Here is an 18,502-nt window from a genome sequence, read left to right on the forward strand (position 1 = left end):
TTATCCAGTACCAGAGAGTCTACATATAGGAGAGAGAAAAAAGAGAGAAAAAGAGAAAAAAAAAGAAAATGGGGAAAAAAGCAGAATAGATTTCTTTTATTATCTGTTATAAACCTTTAATTTACATTATGTTCATCTGGGACTCAATGATCCTTGTGAGTCCCTTCCAGTTTGAGAAATTCTATGGTAACAATAAAACACTTAACAAAATGGAGTTATGTTTTCTTAAGGAGTGTATTTTAATGCTGTGCTGAATAGGGTTCCTGAATTCAGTCTGATTTGTTTATTCATTAGAAGGATAACACAGTGTAAGGGAACTTTTATGTCACAGCCTGAACTGATGATTGAGCACCTGGTAAAAGAAGGGCCCAGGAAGCACAAATGCAAACAATTCACCTGTGTTTGCCAGGTGACTGAACTCAGGGTCCACTCCACCTTGGGCTCATTTAACGGCTAGCCTCTAAAAGGAGAATGTTTTCTAGGTTAAGTCTACTTCCTTACAAGAAGTGTTTTATAACTAGAGACTATTCCCAGTTGGGTGAGTTAACTTTTTCCAATGTATGAGTATTGATATCCCTCATGATGTTTTTGCTGGTATTGTGAAAAACTTACGAGAAGCAGTTTTACTGCTTCCAAGGACTAAGATAAAGCAAGTCTCAAACTGGCTCTTCATCAGTTTCTGAAAGGGACTGTGCTGTGCGTTTGCTTAATGTAATGTGGGATTAGCTGTAAGCTCTGGAGGATCCCTTTGCATGCTGTATCATTCTTAGTCTTTGTTCATGCCCTGGAAACTGAGTGGTTATACAGATTCCTAGTTTGAAGGTCAAGTTTGGCTTCCGTATGACATTGTCCTATTTTACTCAAGACGTGAATTTACCACTTCTCTTGGATGGTATCCTGATTGATGGCTGTGTAATTTTTCTTTCATCTGAAGTGGATTTATTCAAGTGAAATCACTAGTCTTCAGTAAATGTTGCTCTTAGATGTGTGTAATCTCTGCTCTAGGTTGCTCTTGATTGTCCTGGCACTGCAAGAGTAACTAACAGTTGTGAAATATTGTCACAAATATGGTTTATCTCTCCAAATACAATTAGGAATGCAGATTAATTGATTTTGAGAGTGTGTTTTTATGCTGTCACTTTTAAAATAAAAAAAATGTAGATTGTGACTCTTTCCTGTTGGAACAAGTACAATTTAATGGACTACAGGACAGATGGGTTTTTATCTCAGTGACTGTGTTTTTGGATTTCTGGTTAATTAAATAAACCCTAAAACATAGACAAGACTTATGAAACACCAAGCATTTACCTCTGCAAGTGAGCTCCACTCATGTTTGTCTCCAAATTTCCTATCAGGAGCTATTCTTGTATAAGATCTTCACAATTCATCATTTTAGCAACCTATGCCAGGTGTAGTTAAGATAGTTAAGAGCATGGTTAGAGTTTACAAAGCATTATTGCTTTTTGCTTACTTAACGTTACTAACTTTCTGCTTCTAGTAGTGGAGTTCCCACCGTTCTAATTCATTCCTTTCCACATATGTGAATATATATTTTAGAGAAAGAAGGAATACAGTTAAGGCTGTTGCTGGTAACAGCCAGCCTGATGAGATCCCAAGATTAGCCTCAGCCTTTCCCTGGATAATTTGCTGAGTCAACTTTTTATTCTTACTGAAAATATTGTTCACTTACTACCAAAGGGAGAAAGAAAGCAATCATTCCACTACAGTCAGTGAGGGGATGGATGGCAAGAACCTACCTTTATTTATTAATCCTAAAACTACTGAGTTTTTCACTGAAGTCCTTTAGGACTAAGGTAATGTATTCACACAATAGAAGTGCTAAAAATGCAAATGTTAATCTCTGATTTGCATGTAATGTAGTTTTATTATAAAAATGAATATCAGGCTTAAATACTCAACTTTTAGCTGCTGGCATTCAACAAGAGGCATACAATCATCAAAGAAAAAGAACTTTTGAAAATCAAAACAAAGCTGATGTTAGGTCATCCTTGACAGTCTTATAAAAAGGAAGCAAGTAAAGATATATTGGGAGCTTCCACTGTTTTTATAGCTGAAGCTGGCTGTCAGAATCTCCTGTTGTAGTTATTTTCTATGTAGCTTTAGATGCAACTTACTACTTTGAAGAGCTGGATCATTTCTGCCTTCATAAAGATAATTCAGCTGGTTTTTGATTCATTGTTTTCAGTTCTTGAACTTAAGAAGAACGTGTGTACATATTTGTGAGAGTGGTGCAAGGAGTGGAATGGTGCTGTATGAAGGCAGAGGCAGGGTTTATACTCCCAAAGCTGATGACAAAGTAGTAGGGGAAATGAAGACACTGCAGGTGCTATATGTTATGAGGTCTTTGTGTGAGGGGAAAAAAAGCACATTTGTTTCACTCTTTATTCATTTTCATAAAAAAAAAAAACCCTCAAAAAAAGGTTAGTGGAGGGAGAGCATTGTGAGTTGCAGGTCATTGATGATGATGTAAAACTAAAGATGAAAAGTAGAAAATGTATAGCGTAGTAAATGATGTGAGTTTTATCCCTTTCAGAGCCCCAGATGGCCTTTCCAAGATGACCTAACTTTTAGATACTCAAACTCATTCCTTTGAATGCTCCTGATGAAGGCTGCTGGCTGTGAGTGGGCCATGTCCTCCTCTTAGCTGCCGTCTTCAGAGTAACCTGAAATACAGGCTGTGATCAGGAGGGTGACTTACTTTATCTGATGCCGTGGACATGTCCTGCATTAGTGCAAGAGCTGACTGTGGCACCAGAGGGTGGTGATGTTTGGAGACTTGTGAATACTCTCCCTGGCTAAAGTCAGAGCACTCCTGGCTGGGAGGGTGTTGGTAGATGTAGGGCTTTTGCATGCAACTGTGAGCCATGTGCATGCTCAGAGAATGGGGGGGGGGGGCCGCAGAGAAGAAGATTAGGGGAAGTTCAAATAGTGGCTATGCTTGTGGACTGTCAACAGTTGAAGGTAGCAAGTGTGTAGGCTAAGATTCAAATTCTCAGATACTAAAAAATCACAATATTCATAAGTTCAGTGTTTTGAGAGAAAATAAAATACAGGAATGTGAATGCACAAGCGCACCTGCTTTTTTAGAGGGTTCCTTAAAAATAGTTTGTTTAAAATCAAAATTTCTACTGTGAACAAAGAATTATGTTTGCTGTCAATTCTTTGTTAATTTATTAACTCCTGATTTCATCAAGTAGGAATTATAGCCCCAGGAATTCCTTTGAGAAAAGGTTGCCCCTGGAGTCTGGAAGATTATCCAATTACAATGTCAAGAAACTTAGAGCAAGGATGACTGACTAAAGATAAGCATCTGAGAGCGTCAGGAAAAGAGAGAAAGAGGAATATGTGTGAGAAAGAGGACTTTATATGAATAGAGGCAGTAGTACAAGTTTATTTTCCAAAGAGTGGTCAGGTACTGGGACAGTACCCGGGCAGTGCTCTCAGTACCAAGCTGCTAGAGTTAGAAAGTTTGGGCAGTGCTTTGAGAAATATAGTTTGAATTTTGGTGGTTCAGTGGGAAGGCTGGAGTTGGACTTGGTGGTCCTTCTGGGTCTCCTCCAACTTGAGGTATTCTGTAATTCTATATGTTAACAAAGAGTAGTTCAGTATTCTGCAGCACTCCTCTGTGTTAGGAGAATAGATTGTCCTCTGCAGATTTTTCTGTTGAGTCCCTAAACTCTCTAGAGAGTCAGTTTAAGTAGGCTGAGAAGTCCTCATTTGGGCCCAGACATTTACAGTTTCAATCAGGCTGTGCCTTAATCATCTCGTTAGCAAGATTGTTCTTCATCCCGTGTGTATTCTGTGCCAATAGAAGAACTCTTGCAGGAAAGGAAACATGGACTTTTGATCAATATGTTATTTAACATTATCAACAAAAATGCAGACAGCATTTCATTTAAGTGAAGGTATAACAAATGTCTGAGTTTTTCTTGGAAGAGAGGTCAGTGAAATTTAATTTTGGTTAAAGTATGTAATTATTCAGAATTCGCTAAACACAAGAGCCTTAATGTGGCTGAATGCGATCTAATCAAAGATCCAGCTAGCTCAGGTCTCTGTCTCTGGCAAAAGCGTTTGGTGGGAGTACTTAAGGAGCGGAGTGTATGTGCCAAGTGATTCACCAAGATTTCCTATAACATGGAGTGTAGCTGTAACCATTCTATTTAACAGCTGTTTAATCATTCTGTGCTCCTTGAATTTATTAAAGGCCTGGGGGATTTAAAAGGCTTGGAGGGGTTTCTAAACTGCAGGTAACTGAGGTTCTAAACAGTAAGGAAGCAAGCACTTCTGTGAACAAGAACATAGTGCGGTCTCATTAACTGTAACTTGGTATTTCATGACTGACTTGGTCAAGAGTTCTGATTAAAGTTTTAACTGTTGTTGGGGTGTTTAGAATGGTTTTGTCCTGTGTGGATGCTGTGGGGTCTAACTAAAGCTAAAATTAGCTCCTTTCAGTGAGAGCACTGACTAGATTTCTCTTCCCTAGTCAGTGTTTTGCTATCTCAGAAGATAAATGTACTTAAGCTTTTGGACCTGTATCTCTGTCAAATTTGGCAGAACTGTGTGGAAAGCCAGTAGGCAACGAGCCCAAGAAATGGAGACAGCTACATGCATCCATACATAATATGATAGTATGATTGTACAAGCTTTGTTTCTTTAGGAAAAAGAATATTAAAAGACTGGAGTAAGTACGGCTTGCTAGTAACGTGGTCAAAACTTGGTTTACAGTGTTAAGGGAGTGGTCCCTTATTTGCCCCCAAAAATTAAAGCTCTTGTAATAAATACTAGCTTTATTCCTTAGAGATCTATATATTCTGAGGACAAAAAAGAAAAAACAAATTCTTATTTTAGAGATTTAGAGATTTTATTTCTCAATGAATTATATGTTGTTTATAATAAACTGAAAACCATCAATGCCTTCATCTTTCAAGTAAAGCAATACATACCTTCTGTACAGCATTTGTGGCATTCAGGACTCAGTGTGGCATGGTGTCAGTGTCACAGTAACTGTAAGTACTGTGTGTGGTGAATGTCAAGATTTTAATTGCACTTACTAAGCCATTTTGTTTTGTATTGCTTGTTTGGAAGAAGCATGTAATGAGCATCTCCCCAGGAAATTACATGATGAAGGGATTCATCAACATAGTTTACCTGATGTCACTCTATGGATGAGGCTGTTAGTATGCAGCTTTAGAGTGTTAGAAACGGAACCTGTAGAAAAGAGAAAGAAATAGAGAAGTGTGTTTTGGTGGTAGTGTCCCTCCCATGTACGTGCAATTTATTATCAGGACAGTTAAATAAATTGCCTTTACCATAATATGCATTTGGCAAGATGAAGCCTAACGTTTACAGGGTATCAATAAAGATGTCATTGTGAAAGATTGCAAAAAGAAACAAATAAGAGAGAAATTTAACACTGAATTCATCTCAGCTGGTTTAGAGCTTTCATTTTTTGTCAACTGTGGACAAAACTTACTACTTACTGTACATGTCTGTCCAGGTTCCTCATAGATGAGACTTTTCACAGATCTGCATCAACCATTTTCTGCCTGAGGCAGGCCAGTTTGTACTGGAGCAGGTAAAGGTCTCAGCAGTGTGTTAAGCTCACAATTCTGCACTGTTTCTACCACTGCAGTTAATAATGACCAAGGTGAATCTCTTGCAGGGGTTTGCTGCTGATACAGTTGCAGTTGACTTGATATTATCACCTTCCTGTGGTACCGCAGATGAGAAAATGCTCTTTATCCTTTTTCAGTACCCCTTTCTTACTTTTTCTTAATTTTCAAGTGCCAGAGAGCATAATGATTTTCCTCTGTATTGATCTTGTCTTAGGTGAAGATTCACTGAGAGGCTAAAGTAGTTTCTGTCTTGTCTTCATGTTAGCCTGCACTGTCCGATGTTCCTATGTTAGCAGTTTGTGCATGTGTGGGCTTTGCCTCAGCTCCTCAGTAGTGAAGTGTTGAGCCGAGGTTCACATTTGTTTTTATGTCATGTTTGCGTTCACCGGGATGTGAAAAACAAACCTGAACCTTAGGACAGAGATGCCTGAGAAAGCACGCTTGCAACTGAGCTGCAAAATTTCCATGTAAGCTGTCAACCCCTGTCAGTGGCTTTTATGTGCTCTTCCCAGAGGCAACACTGTGCTACAGGCATTTTATGTTCTTCTGTTGCAATATGTGAATTGCAGGAATGCTTTGAATGCTTTGCTGTTACTTCTTCAGGTTGCTGGTGTTTTTTTTTTTTTTTTTTGTTTTGTTTTTTTTAAAAGGCTTGAAACAGATCCTAAACTTCTGGCTATTAATGAATGGTGGCCCATAGCAGTGTTTGGTGGATCTGTTTGCTCTCACTGGGAATGAACTTGAGGACCTACCCAATTTCATCTAATCCCATGTTCCTGTGCACCTGAGCATACTGTTCTTTCCATGATAGAGAGATGTAGCAATGCTATTCTTTTTCTTGGACAAGCACAGATTTTCCAGCTTTATTAGGATTTTTCAGGGGAATTAACTCTGTTTCAGGTGACCAAAAAAACATTAATTATGCAGGTCATATTTTCATGTAAGCATTTCATGAGATTTTTTTCATAACGTTTAAATGATAATATTACTCCTTTTCCTAATTGCATTATACATCATCATCTGACCACATGTAGGAAAATGTACTGAAATCTAGAGATGGATGAAAATGAGCACTTGGGTTACTCCCATAGCATAATAATTTGTTATAGGAAAAAAGTTTTTAGTTCTTTACATCACTGTAGAGGAAGGAAAACTGAATTCTATTTGTATGTATTATAATTCTGCCCCAGTGACTTTCAGCACATTGCTTTGTTGTATTAGGTGCTCATGTTTGATTATGGAAATAATGTTTTAGGAAGTAGTACTTAATGACATGTATAAGAAGATATGAAGGAAACTGGCTGGAGATCACTGTAAGGTGGCAGATGGAAATAGAATAAAAAAAATTCAGTGATAATATTAAGGCATTCTCTGAGTTATAATTGGATTCTGGGTCAGAAACAGTCCTTCTGGTATACATATTTTAACAGATATTGCAAGTGCTTCTTGCTATGGGCTGAATTGGGATCCCAGTGTCTGGCAGCACCGAGCAAATTGGCCAAACAGTTTTCTGCATCAACACTGTTCAGAGACCACTAAGTACAGCCTGCTTTTCAGAAGCTAGTGGAAGCCAGGGCAACAGTATAAATGTAAATACCATGCTTTGCAGTTTAATTAATAACATTGTGTTCTGATGATGAAGTCTGTCTAGATGATTTCTTAAGACTGATTATTTTCTTTGTGTAAGGAAGGAGGGACATGATGCACTCTTATACTGCTCTAAACTAGATACAAATTACTTTGTAGAAAAGCAGTGTTGTGAAGAAAAGGGCCTTCTGAATCCCATTGAAAGTAAGGGAGAAAATAGTTTAAAAGGCTTTCTCAGCATGTCATGATTGATACCAAATATTGCAGTGAGATAAAATGTTTGTTCTTTAACTGCCTTTGCCAGGCAATGTGGCAAATGTTAATAATGGTATCCCCTAACTGGACAATTGCAGAAGACCGGGCATATGGCACTTGTTTGTGTTCCTGCTGAGGCACGTACATCATGCAGAATCCCCTGTTGCATTCTTGGGAAATAAGAGCTCTCGATGACAGTGAGAGTGACTCAACTCAATACAAGTGTTTAGGGTATCTGACGTAATGAAATAGGCTGCACTGGAAACGTGTTATCTCAAAGTTGATTGAATACATGTCCAACCCTTCTGTCTATTGAAACACTGGTGTTCTGCTGTTGTCAGTAAGAACAATTGGTAGGGAAACTGCCTATCAAGAAATATTCATGGAAATTAGTTTGCTATACTGGTTCTGAAACACAAGTCTGAACTGCAGACTGGTTGTCTCTTCTTGTGCTTGAATACTAACACAAAATTCAGTGAGTAAATGATTCATCATTAATGACTGCTATTTCATGGGCACTCAGAATATGATTGGCACATGCAAAACTTGCCCAAAGATTGTCATATATAAAAGCGTGTGTTCTTGATTACTGTCTGAATATTAGGTGCAGTTAGGAGCAAGAAAATAATAGGCATACCTTATTTATTGGAAGTATTCTCGATATTTTTTTTTTTTTTTTTTTTTTTTTTTTTTTTTTTTTTAGCTATATCTCTCAGTTATTTTCTCTCTACAATCCCTTTTAGGTCTCAACCAACCTGACTTGTTTTCTTCCAGTGTACCTGCCTGCTCTTCCAATATCCATCCTGAGATGCTCCTGCAAAGCTCCAGGCACTTCCTGCCTTCTGAAGCAATGCAGTGTAGCTGAATGCATGTGCTGCTACTTTTTTTGTGGATGTGGCAAAAGAAATGGGTTTTTTAGAATTATGGGATATTATCCAGTAGAATTATGGATTGTGCATCTGACCTTCATACGGTTATTCTTAAAATAACGTTGTCCAAATGTTATTTTGTGGGGATTAATTTTTTACCGTTTTGTCTGCCTGAAACCCTTCTGCAATCAATAACACTCTTGCTCTTGAGGTGTTGGTGTTTCTGTAAAGAGTGTTCAAGGCTTATCCATTTCAGGGTTTTGCATGGTTAGGGAACTAAACCACACTGAATTCCAGTATTTTAATGCGTTTAATGATACTGTCATTTGAACAAAATGACCAACTACATGCACAAATTTGTAGCATTTAATTTTGTTTGTGGTGATTACCATAGGCAGTATGCGTGCTGATGCCACGTGTAGCAGCTGTCACACAGTATCGCTGGGAACAAATTTTACTGTGATTGCAGAAGATGAACTGCCACTAGAGAAAATGTAGAGCTGGGATATAATCTGAGAAAATACAAACTATGATGAATTTGGATGCTTTCTGGCAGGCAGAGAAATAGTGCACCTGTTCGTAACTGGTGATAGGAAAGCACAAATTTTAATTCAAACGGATATGGCTTCCTTGAAGTGCTATGACTTATGGCTTTATAATCTAATGTGACTGTCTCTTGAAAATTTAGTAAAAAAGAGGAACTGGTTGTGTGATGGACTATGGTGGAAATAATGTTTGTTTCTGCAGTTTAAATCATAATCTTTGAGTTCAGTTATACAATTTAGAAATACAGACTAAGTGGAGACAACGTTTAAAATCTTCAACAGTTAAACTGGACTTAAAAAAAAAAAAAAAAAAAAAAAAAAAAAAAACCAAAAACCCTGGAAGAAGATTGCATCGTTAATGAACTGCAGGTCTTCATAGGAGTGAACGTGAAGAGACATGAAAGAGTGAAAGAGTGTTGGACTATATAAAATAGATCATATCTGCCAACTGCAAAAATCAGTCAATGACAGGTGCCCATTCTTTTGGCCACTGGTATCACCATCAGTGCAGTAATAGTCCAAGGCCTGATCTGAGCCTCATTTATGTTGTGTGCTTGTTGAGCTTATGTTTGGAGGAGAGCCTCACTGGAGTCTGAACACATCAATATTTTAGGTAGTTAATATTAAGATATTGATTTTATTTTTTTTTAACACAGTATTTAAACTCTCTCCAGTAAGAATGGATGAAGACTCTTGACCATCTTGACTTTGCAATTCTGTATTATTCTTAGTTCACAATAACGCGAAGCGATCAGCCCTTGGGTCTGCTGAGGGTACTATACCTTCACTGGTTATATTGAGGAATATCCAGGGGAGAAAGTGTAAAAATATTGTGTGTAGGACATAATGTCTTTCTGATATTTTTGGTTGTATGAGTGTTGTTTTAACCTGGCAGCTCAACACCATGCAGTCATTTGCTCACTTCCCACTCCCAGTGCGATGAGAGAGGTAACTGGGAAGGGGAGAGAGGGGGCAGGTGGTGGTGGTGCTGGTTGGAGGGAAGGTAGAAACTCATGGATTGAGTTATGAAGATAGGAAAGGAAGGGGGGGGGGGCGGGGGGGAAAGAGGTAAAGATTTTAAGTGTATATATTTAAAAGACAAGTGATACACTACACAATTGCTCACCACCCACTGACTGATGCCCAACCAGTTCCCAAGGAGTGGCTGCTCCCCCCAGCCAACTCCCCTCAGTTTTCTGAAGTGTTTTTTGCATGATGTTATATAGTATAGTTTAGATCAGTGTCCTGGTTCTGTCCCTTCACAGCTCCCTTGCTAACAAGACAGTATCAGAAGCTGAAACACCCTTGGCTCTTTGTGGCACTACTCAGTGACAGCAAAAACATTGATGGTTATAGACATTGTTTTTTCCCAATGCATCATACCAGACACTGAAGGAAAAACCTACTCTGTTCCAGCTGAAACCTGGACAATGAGACTTTTGGAAACTGCAGTTAATTATGGGTAAATTGTTTCTGGTGTTGTTGCTCAATGTTTTCCGTGTGCAAGAGTTTCATCCAGTGCCTTAGATACTGTAGTGTTTCCTGAATACTGAACAGATGTTATTTCTTTGAAGTATCAGAAAAGACAATAAAACAAAGAAATCGCACAGTTACTGAAAATGGGAACTTCTAAATGGCGAAATGAAGATACTGCTGAAAGCCAGCACATTTCTGAGAAAATACCTCAGATTCTCTGAATAGCAGACCATGTGTGTTCTTGCACTATATCACTATATATTAGTAGGGTAACCGTTGTTTTGAAGATAACCTTTTCAGTAGTAAATCACCTGAAGATGGAGAGTAAAATACCCTGAGAACGAGGAGGTGAAGTATGTATTGAAGATTCCATTAAATACGATGCCTTTGTAGAATGATCTTCATGAAGAGCTAGCAACTTTTTATCCTTTGTTAAATTTATAGTCCCCTCTTTTTTTAATGTGCTTTATTTCTTGAAATATATTTGACAGCACAAACCCTATAGCTTTCATTATATATGCTCATGAAATATTTTAGTTTCTTATCGTGATGAATATGGTAAATGAGAACTATTAAGGCAGTAGCTGGACAGTAAATAAAAGCTATGAATATTGGGTCTGACAGGTAAAGCATAGCCCCAAACCTTACGGATTTGTTGTTTCAGTTTTCAGGTTCTTATTGTAGTATGCTGCAAGGAGCTATGAAGATTGGAATCGTGAAAAAACATGGAGACTTAATTATAAATTGTTTCAACAAGTGACAGATTTGATGCTCTCTGAGCACAAGGTTACTTGTCTAGTTCAAGTGTATGTTTTGCTATACAGCGTGACTGCTATACATCTATGTGTCCTAAAAGTGTTAAATGACAAAAGGGAAGTCAACACAGTACTTGTAATTTTTTGAAGCAAGAATAACTGATGTTCTTGTTTAAGATTACCTTTTCTTCAAAAAGGGGATAATTGTTTATACTAAAAGTGAGGTACAAAATAAGAGCAAAGAAGTGATACAAATGATATTTCCAAGGTTTGGAGAACCTGAGCATCCTGATATCGCTACTTTCATTTGGCAGTCAGCGCAGTTCTTCTCGTGGGCTGACTTGTTCTCCCTGTTTGTCCTTCCCTTCCTCCTGATCCTTTTCTTTCCTCATTGTCCTCCTTCCCTTCTCTTTAACTTTTTACCCTTTTAACTTGTCTCTTTCCTTTTGACTGGCATACCAAAGGCTGTCGTTATGTGTGTAGCTCTTCTGTATGTTGTATACATTCTCCATGGTTTTTATCTTGATATTGTTATGATTCAGGGATCAGCAGAGCAGATAGTGTGTTCACGTACACAGTAAAATGGCACTGCCCTGTAGATGGTACCAAAATGTAAATAACTGCATGAATAGCTGTTCCTTTTTTCTTGTCTAAAGGTCAGGAAGCTGGAACTCATTGTGAATGCAAAAGACAGCTCTGTAGGTAATGATATTCATGTACATGGTATTCTAAGTGCCACAGTAACAAATTAAATAAGAGCTATCGTAGGAAACTGTATGAAAACAGGATGACAGCAATGCAGTTACAGCAGTAGTCTTCGTTGTCTCACTGACGTTTGTATAAGAAGAATGTAGGGTGAGAAATGAGGCTGGTTATAAATAGTGAGGGAAACTTTATCTCAAGCATTTCCAAATATTAAGACTATGTCTACAGCGTATAGCGTGGAACAGGCAGGCATATGGTGCTGTATTTACCTCTCCTGTGTTAAGGGTTCAAACACTGTCTATTTGTGACAGCATTAGTTATCATAAGCTTTTTGTGGACAGCACAGAAAGATGAAGGCATCCTCTGATGATAATTTATTGCCTTACCTTACATTTCTGTAATAGAATGAAGTGAACAGTACTCTAGTATGACATGTTTCTCCCAAACAAATATAAACAGATCTGGGATGGCTAGCCTGTATTCTGTTATCCAACATTCAGACACCGAAATGGAGGTGATACTGCTGTCAGCAGTGATTGCCTGATTTACATGCACTTTCTGGGGAACAGGCAAAATATTCCGGCCTAGGGCTGGTGGAACATTTTGGCTTTTTTCTCCCCACGCAAACTTGCTCTACACAAACTGCTTCACAGCACAGTGAAAATAAAGGTCTGCATGGAACAATCAGCTGAGTGCCTTTTGGCACTGACAGATGTGCTGTGATACAGAGCACATAATCAGAGTGGACTTTGATTTTGATTTGTGTAGGGCACAGTCTCCTGCTTTCCACAGCTGTTGCCTCAATACCAATGCTGTAAACAAGGTTCCTACAGTCAGAATAGCTGAAAGGGTTGTGTTTATGAGCGTCAGTCATACCTGTGGCACAATCATGCTGTATCAGTAAAGCACTGATAAATGTGCATTGTACTTGTGTTTTGTCTCTGCATTGCTGTGAGCATTAAAGAAATGTGTTGTGTGGCAGAGGAGCAGTAGGTCTGATGCGGGGGGTCTCCATGTTGGATGTGCACACCCTTGGGGAGGTGCAAGACAGTACTTTGAGGTGCAGGAAGAAAGTATTTTTGTACCACTAATAACAGAATAACCACATCTTAAGAAGAATGTTTATTTCATCTTTATCATTTTTTATTTTCTACTTCTATGTATGCTTTATAATATTAATAGTGTGTTAGTAGTATGTGTATATTATAAATATGCATACATTGGAGGTGCATACTGGAATGTTTTTTTTTTTACTGAAAAAAGGGTGTATGATCAAAAAAGGTTTGGAGATCGCTTATCTTTGCATGCGATAATATTTAAATCCTGAGAGCATGATTTGCTAGCTCATGTTTGTTATTCACCATGTTTTTTGAGTTTCAGGAAGCAAAGGGGTTTTGATCCGCTGATCTCATCTGATGCAAAAATCGGCTCTCGTTTATTCTAGGTAATGATGCCACGTGCAATGTATTGACAAGGCTCTAAACTTCTGTTACTATTTAGCAGAATACATAATATGGCTTCTGATGAAGTCTAGAGAGAACAGAAAGTAAGAATGTTGAAGTAGAGGTTTTAAAACTTAGAGTTAAGACTTAAGTCTTAAAGAAACATATCTTGCTTAGGAGCATCTATGATGAAATTTTAAAAGTAACAATGCAGTCATCTATTGACAGGGTTGCCTGTGGGAGAGCAGAATTGATTGGGAGGCTATGCCTCCATCTTACCAGACAGGCAGTTAGACTGGAATCCAAGTTTGTATTTTGCTAATGGATGTTATCCTCTTATTTACAGTGCAAAACCACGAAGCTGTAATGCTTTGTGTATTTCAGCTATATGGCCTGATATTTCACTTTTATTTAGTAGATTGAGCTGTCATAAATTATTTATTGTTAGTTTCTAGTCTGGGGATTAGATCTGATCAAACTGGAATCATTCTAGTAAAGACTCATAAAAAGTGTTTTCAGTTGTTCCTATCAAGTTTCAGAAGATGTCAAGAGAGATCAATGAAGCGTCTTGGGGAAGGAATAGGAACAGTACAGTGGTGATGTAAGGTGTGGTAAATTGACCTTGAGCTATCTGTGATTCTTCCTGTGCAGGAGAAATTGTCCGACTTAGACATCACCAGAGCCCATCAAGCCCAGTTTCCTATGGGATAACTGTCAAGATTGTGTTACTTCAATTGAATGTAGGAAGAAGCTGCTCTTTCAGTAATGAGCAAGGTTGTACAAGGACTCATCTGAAAATAATGCCTCCTGTATTATAATGTTGGCCCACAACATCAGAGGCAGATGTTGACGATGTTGCAGCAGAGGTTGAACCTTCCCACCAATATTCCGTTACGTTTTGTTGCCTTCTGATGGGTGGCAGCAGGGGGACAGTCAGACAAAATGGTATTTGACGTGGAAGTGTGTGTGAAGCGAAAGTGTGTCACTGAATGCTTCCATGCAAAAAAAAATTGCACCTGTTGACATTCTTTGATGCTTGCTGAATGTTTATGGAGGACAGACAGTGGAGCACCGTGTGGCAGTTTTAGTAGTGGTGACAGCAACAGTAGATCGCCTCTGCTAGTACAGATTTTTACAAGTGCAGCATGCAGGCTGTTCATTGCTGGTGAAAATGCACAGCTAGTTGGTGGTGATGTTGAAAAATAGAATTCTGTAGCTGAGACTTTGCTCAACCAAATAGTGTTACTGTGCTTTTTGTATCTGCTGTTTCTGTGGAAATAAGAGGCATTAGTTTCAGAGTGAACTAGAGTCATAGAATCACTATGGAAAGAAAACTATGAAAAGAAACTACCTACTTTTCTGCTGTTTTTCAAATGTAACAGTTTTGTTAGAGAAATTTGGATTCTTTGAATGTTGTTTTTCAGGACTGATTTTTTTTTTTTTTTTTTTTTTTTTTTTTTTTTGGCGGTTCTGTGTGCCTGAATTTTCAAATTAAGTCTCTGAGCAATAGGGGAGAGTGTGTCTAAAAAATCAGTTTAAGTAGAGTTCCTTGATATTTCAGTCTTTTTGTTTTCCTTTGGAGTTTCTTTGTGAAGAATCCTGTTAAAACAGGATTGCATTTATAAGGCAGAGCAGTACTTCTCTTTCATTAGAATCAGCTATGTAAGATGTTGATATGACACAGAATGATGGACATTATTCCTGGATTATTTCTTGAAACAAGAAACATCTTGAAACTTTTACTAAGCTTGCTGCGGAAGATCTCAGAGGTTTGCCTTTAGATATGTCCATGTTTCTTAGTTGTGTTTCAAGACTCAGATGGTGATATTCCTCTGGCAGCGCTGCAAGCACTCCAGCAAGTTATCTCTATCTTCATGATTTCATCATTTTTTGAAGATGTCACTTTAGATAAATGCACATGAACAAATTATAGGAGACATAAATTTAGTCCATCTTTCATAGTACTGCAGTAGTGGTGTGAACACATGCTACCCTTAATACAATGTATCTTATCTTTGTAGCATGTATGAGAGCATTTACTGCAGAGCAGTGACAAATATTCTTTAGAATACTGTGCCAAGAAAATATCTGATTGTAATTTATCTGAGTTCCTGCTCCTTAGAAAACCAAGTAATGTGTATACAGTCCAAGTCTGAATCTTTACAGAGTTTTTTTCACAGTGTCCTGACTCCTTTCCTACAAGTATCATAATTACTTGGTTTGTCTAGTGTTTGCATGGCACAGCTGTCATCCTGAAGTGAGGAAGAGTCATCATGCTCACTGTGTCTGTATACTAGAGAGCACGGGTACTGTAAGTGAGAGGATCTCTAATATAGATAGCACAGTCTGGGGAACACAGACTGTGAAGTAGAAAGGGTTGTAAAGATGAGTATAATATTGATTAAAACTGAAATTAGCAAATGCTATTGCTGCTATCCTGGGAATTCTGTTGCAGGGTATTTAGGAAGCACACTTGGTTGAATTGTTCATAGTTTAGATTTGCTAGTATGCTCAGGAATTTCACATTTCTTATTAATGAATTAGTAAGAGCATGAACTGCTTATAAAGAAGAGAGAGAAGACAGTGTTAATGTTATCTGTGAGAAGAAGTGCATCATAACTTTCCAGTTTTTTTTCCTCTCAGGCTGTTCTGAGCTACTTAGAAATGATTCAAAATAAGATCCTCAAGCTTCTGTTCTTAAGGCCTTCATGGATCAGGAAGCTTGTTTTCTTGGGTTGCTTTGTAGGACTGTAATCTTTCTATAGCTAGATTTCATGAGGTGTAGTTCTTCTTTTCATGATTGTAGTACTTTTCTGTTAATAACATCAAAAGTTTTCCATTGAATCAGGCATCCTCATGTTGTATTCACTGTATTGATAAAAAGACAGTCCCTACCTCAAGACTCTGTAGCATATGGAAACAGGATATGGATTGTTATGAATGATCTATAGGATAGAAGTAAGAGGTGAGAACAGACATAGAGGTAGCCCTGTGTACACCTCAGTTATTTCATGATAGGTGATATAAAGATAGGTAGGCCTTTCTACTGAGCAGGTTGACATGACTAATCATCAGATTATTTTTTCAGAGACTTTAGCTCTGGTGTAGACTGAGTAAGTCCTCCAAAGAGAAGGGGGAGATACATAGTCTAGTGGATTTCTTTCAGAGATATTGTGGAAGAGGAAAAATCACAGAAAAATGTTGACTGTTGCTTATGAGAGACATCATTAGAGACTAGGCTTCTCAAAATGAATAGCAGAGTTTGAATGCATTGCTGTAGTTGAGATACTAGAAATTGTTTCATTCCATATTCATCTATTTGTTTAAAATAAGATACAGAATTTCAGTGTCTCATTTTGACTAGAACTTGATTAGCGAAAATGGTGGTGTGCTCTGCACTCATTACTGAGACTTCATTAAGACTTGCATAAAAGTATAGATCTTACGGTGGAAGCTTGCGGAGAAACTCTAGTTCAGAGAGATGTGCTACAGTTTAAGACAAAGTTTGATACATAGCATGTAGCTCTCTATTTAAAAAGAATTAAAACTTCGCAATGATAAAATAACCCATTGTCATCAATATCAAAGGGAAAATCAAAAGAAAACAAAGAAGAATTAATTATCCTGTTTATAAAAGTTACATTAGCAGAGAAGTTATAAAAGTGTTATTTGAAATGCAACAAAATAGTGCCTTGGCAAAGCTCTATTGTACTATATTGGTTAATGCTATTATTATGTCAAGAACCAGCTCAAAAAGAAAGTATCAAAAACACTGGAAAATCTGCTTCACAGACTTTATTGACTATGGAGATGTTCATTATTATGAATAAGAAATACACTTTGAAAAATCCAAGGTTTTAAGTGTTTAAGAGCAAATGAATGCTCAAAAAAGTTTTGTAACAGTAAAAAGATGACTGAAATATGTTGCTGTTACATTAGATCTTTGAGGTATTGAGTATTCAGTACTCACTGATGTTGAATAAGATTATGGCTACCTTCTGAATTGCTAAGCAGGGGGCTGCCAGAGATGAGGGAACTGTTGGTCCACGGCAGGTGGTTCTCTGATTCCCTGCTATTCCTTCAGAAATGTGTAGGTGTCTAGTGTGGTCTTCTTAACTTACTGCTGTGCTATGCCTGACGTGACCTGGTGAGCAGGACATGTAATGCTGTTCACTTAGTGTGGGCTGTACTTCTCCATCTGTGCTGAGACTGAACTGTAGGAGCAATCCCAATTTTTGTTGAAATACAGACAGGTGTCATTGGCTGCAAGTAACCTTGTAGTCCCGCTCTACCTCTTTGAATAATGATCTTTTATCTTACTAGAGAAGATCGTTTTTTTTCTGAAAAGATTATAAATAATTACTGTAGCATTATATTATAGCATATATTATAGCATAATTACTAATTTTCAGTGTGTTCTTTTTCATGTTAAAAACAGTGAGATAGCATTTCACAATACTGTAGTGGCAGGTACCTAGAGAAAATGTAAAGAATGAGCCAGAAGGAAGATTGATTATATCTTGAGAAAATTACTGTTAACACCTTCAACAGCATGAAGATTGATGGAGATCAATAATGTTGAAAAACAGACTTATGGGTGATAATAGACAATTAGATATAGGTTTGTTGTGAAATATGGCAGCAAAAAGTCAAAGCGGTTTAGAATTGCAGTATATTTAGAGATATCACAGCTAGAACAGAAGGTGATAATGCTCCTATCTAAGATATGTTAACACTACAACTAGAAAAAAATTGATCAGAACTGGGCTTTTCAGAACAAGAAAGATGGTAAAAATCAAGAAAGTGCATGGATAGCAATTGTTGCGGTGAAGAACCTGAAACATTACCTATAAGTAATAATACCTATTAGATAAATATAGAGTAAAAACAAAATTATTTTTGACTGGTGCAACATGAAAAAGACGTTAATATTTTCTGAAGGAAAAATACAACTATATGTATAAAAACTTATTTTATCTTCATCAGAATAGATCTTCATTTATTGGAACTTCTTACATTAGTTGTGTTTAGAAATGTATATGATATTATTAGAGTACATCAGTGCACTTGAAAATACACAGTGCATTTTTGTTTGTTAAATCACAGTTTTATATTTTGCACAATGGCTTTTATGGTATCAGAAAAAAGTGTACAGCAGGTGAAAGGAAGTTGCTTAGTGATGTTTACATGCATTACCACTTCCAGTCACAGTTCCTGGAAAAGCATGGGGGG

At 37.6% G+C, this 18,502-nt stretch overlaps 1 protein-coding gene across 2 annotated transcripts in view; it reads left to right on the forward strand.

Moving 5' to 3' along the window:
* Positions 1-18,502, forward strand: part of GRM8 (glutamate metabotropic receptor 8) — a 319,381-nt gene that overhangs the window by 75,798 nt on the left and 225,081 nt on the right. The window lies entirely within an intron of this gene.

This window comes from Centrocercus urophasianus, unplaced genomic scaffold, assembly GCF_019232065.1.
Source record: "Centrocercus urophasianus isolate 14NV4802_14NV808 unplaced genomic scaffold, USGS_Curo_1.0 seq_15, whole genome shotgun sequence".
Taxonomy (NCBI): Eukaryota; Metazoa; Chordata; class Aves; order Galliformes; family Phasianidae; genus Centrocercus; species Centrocercus urophasianus.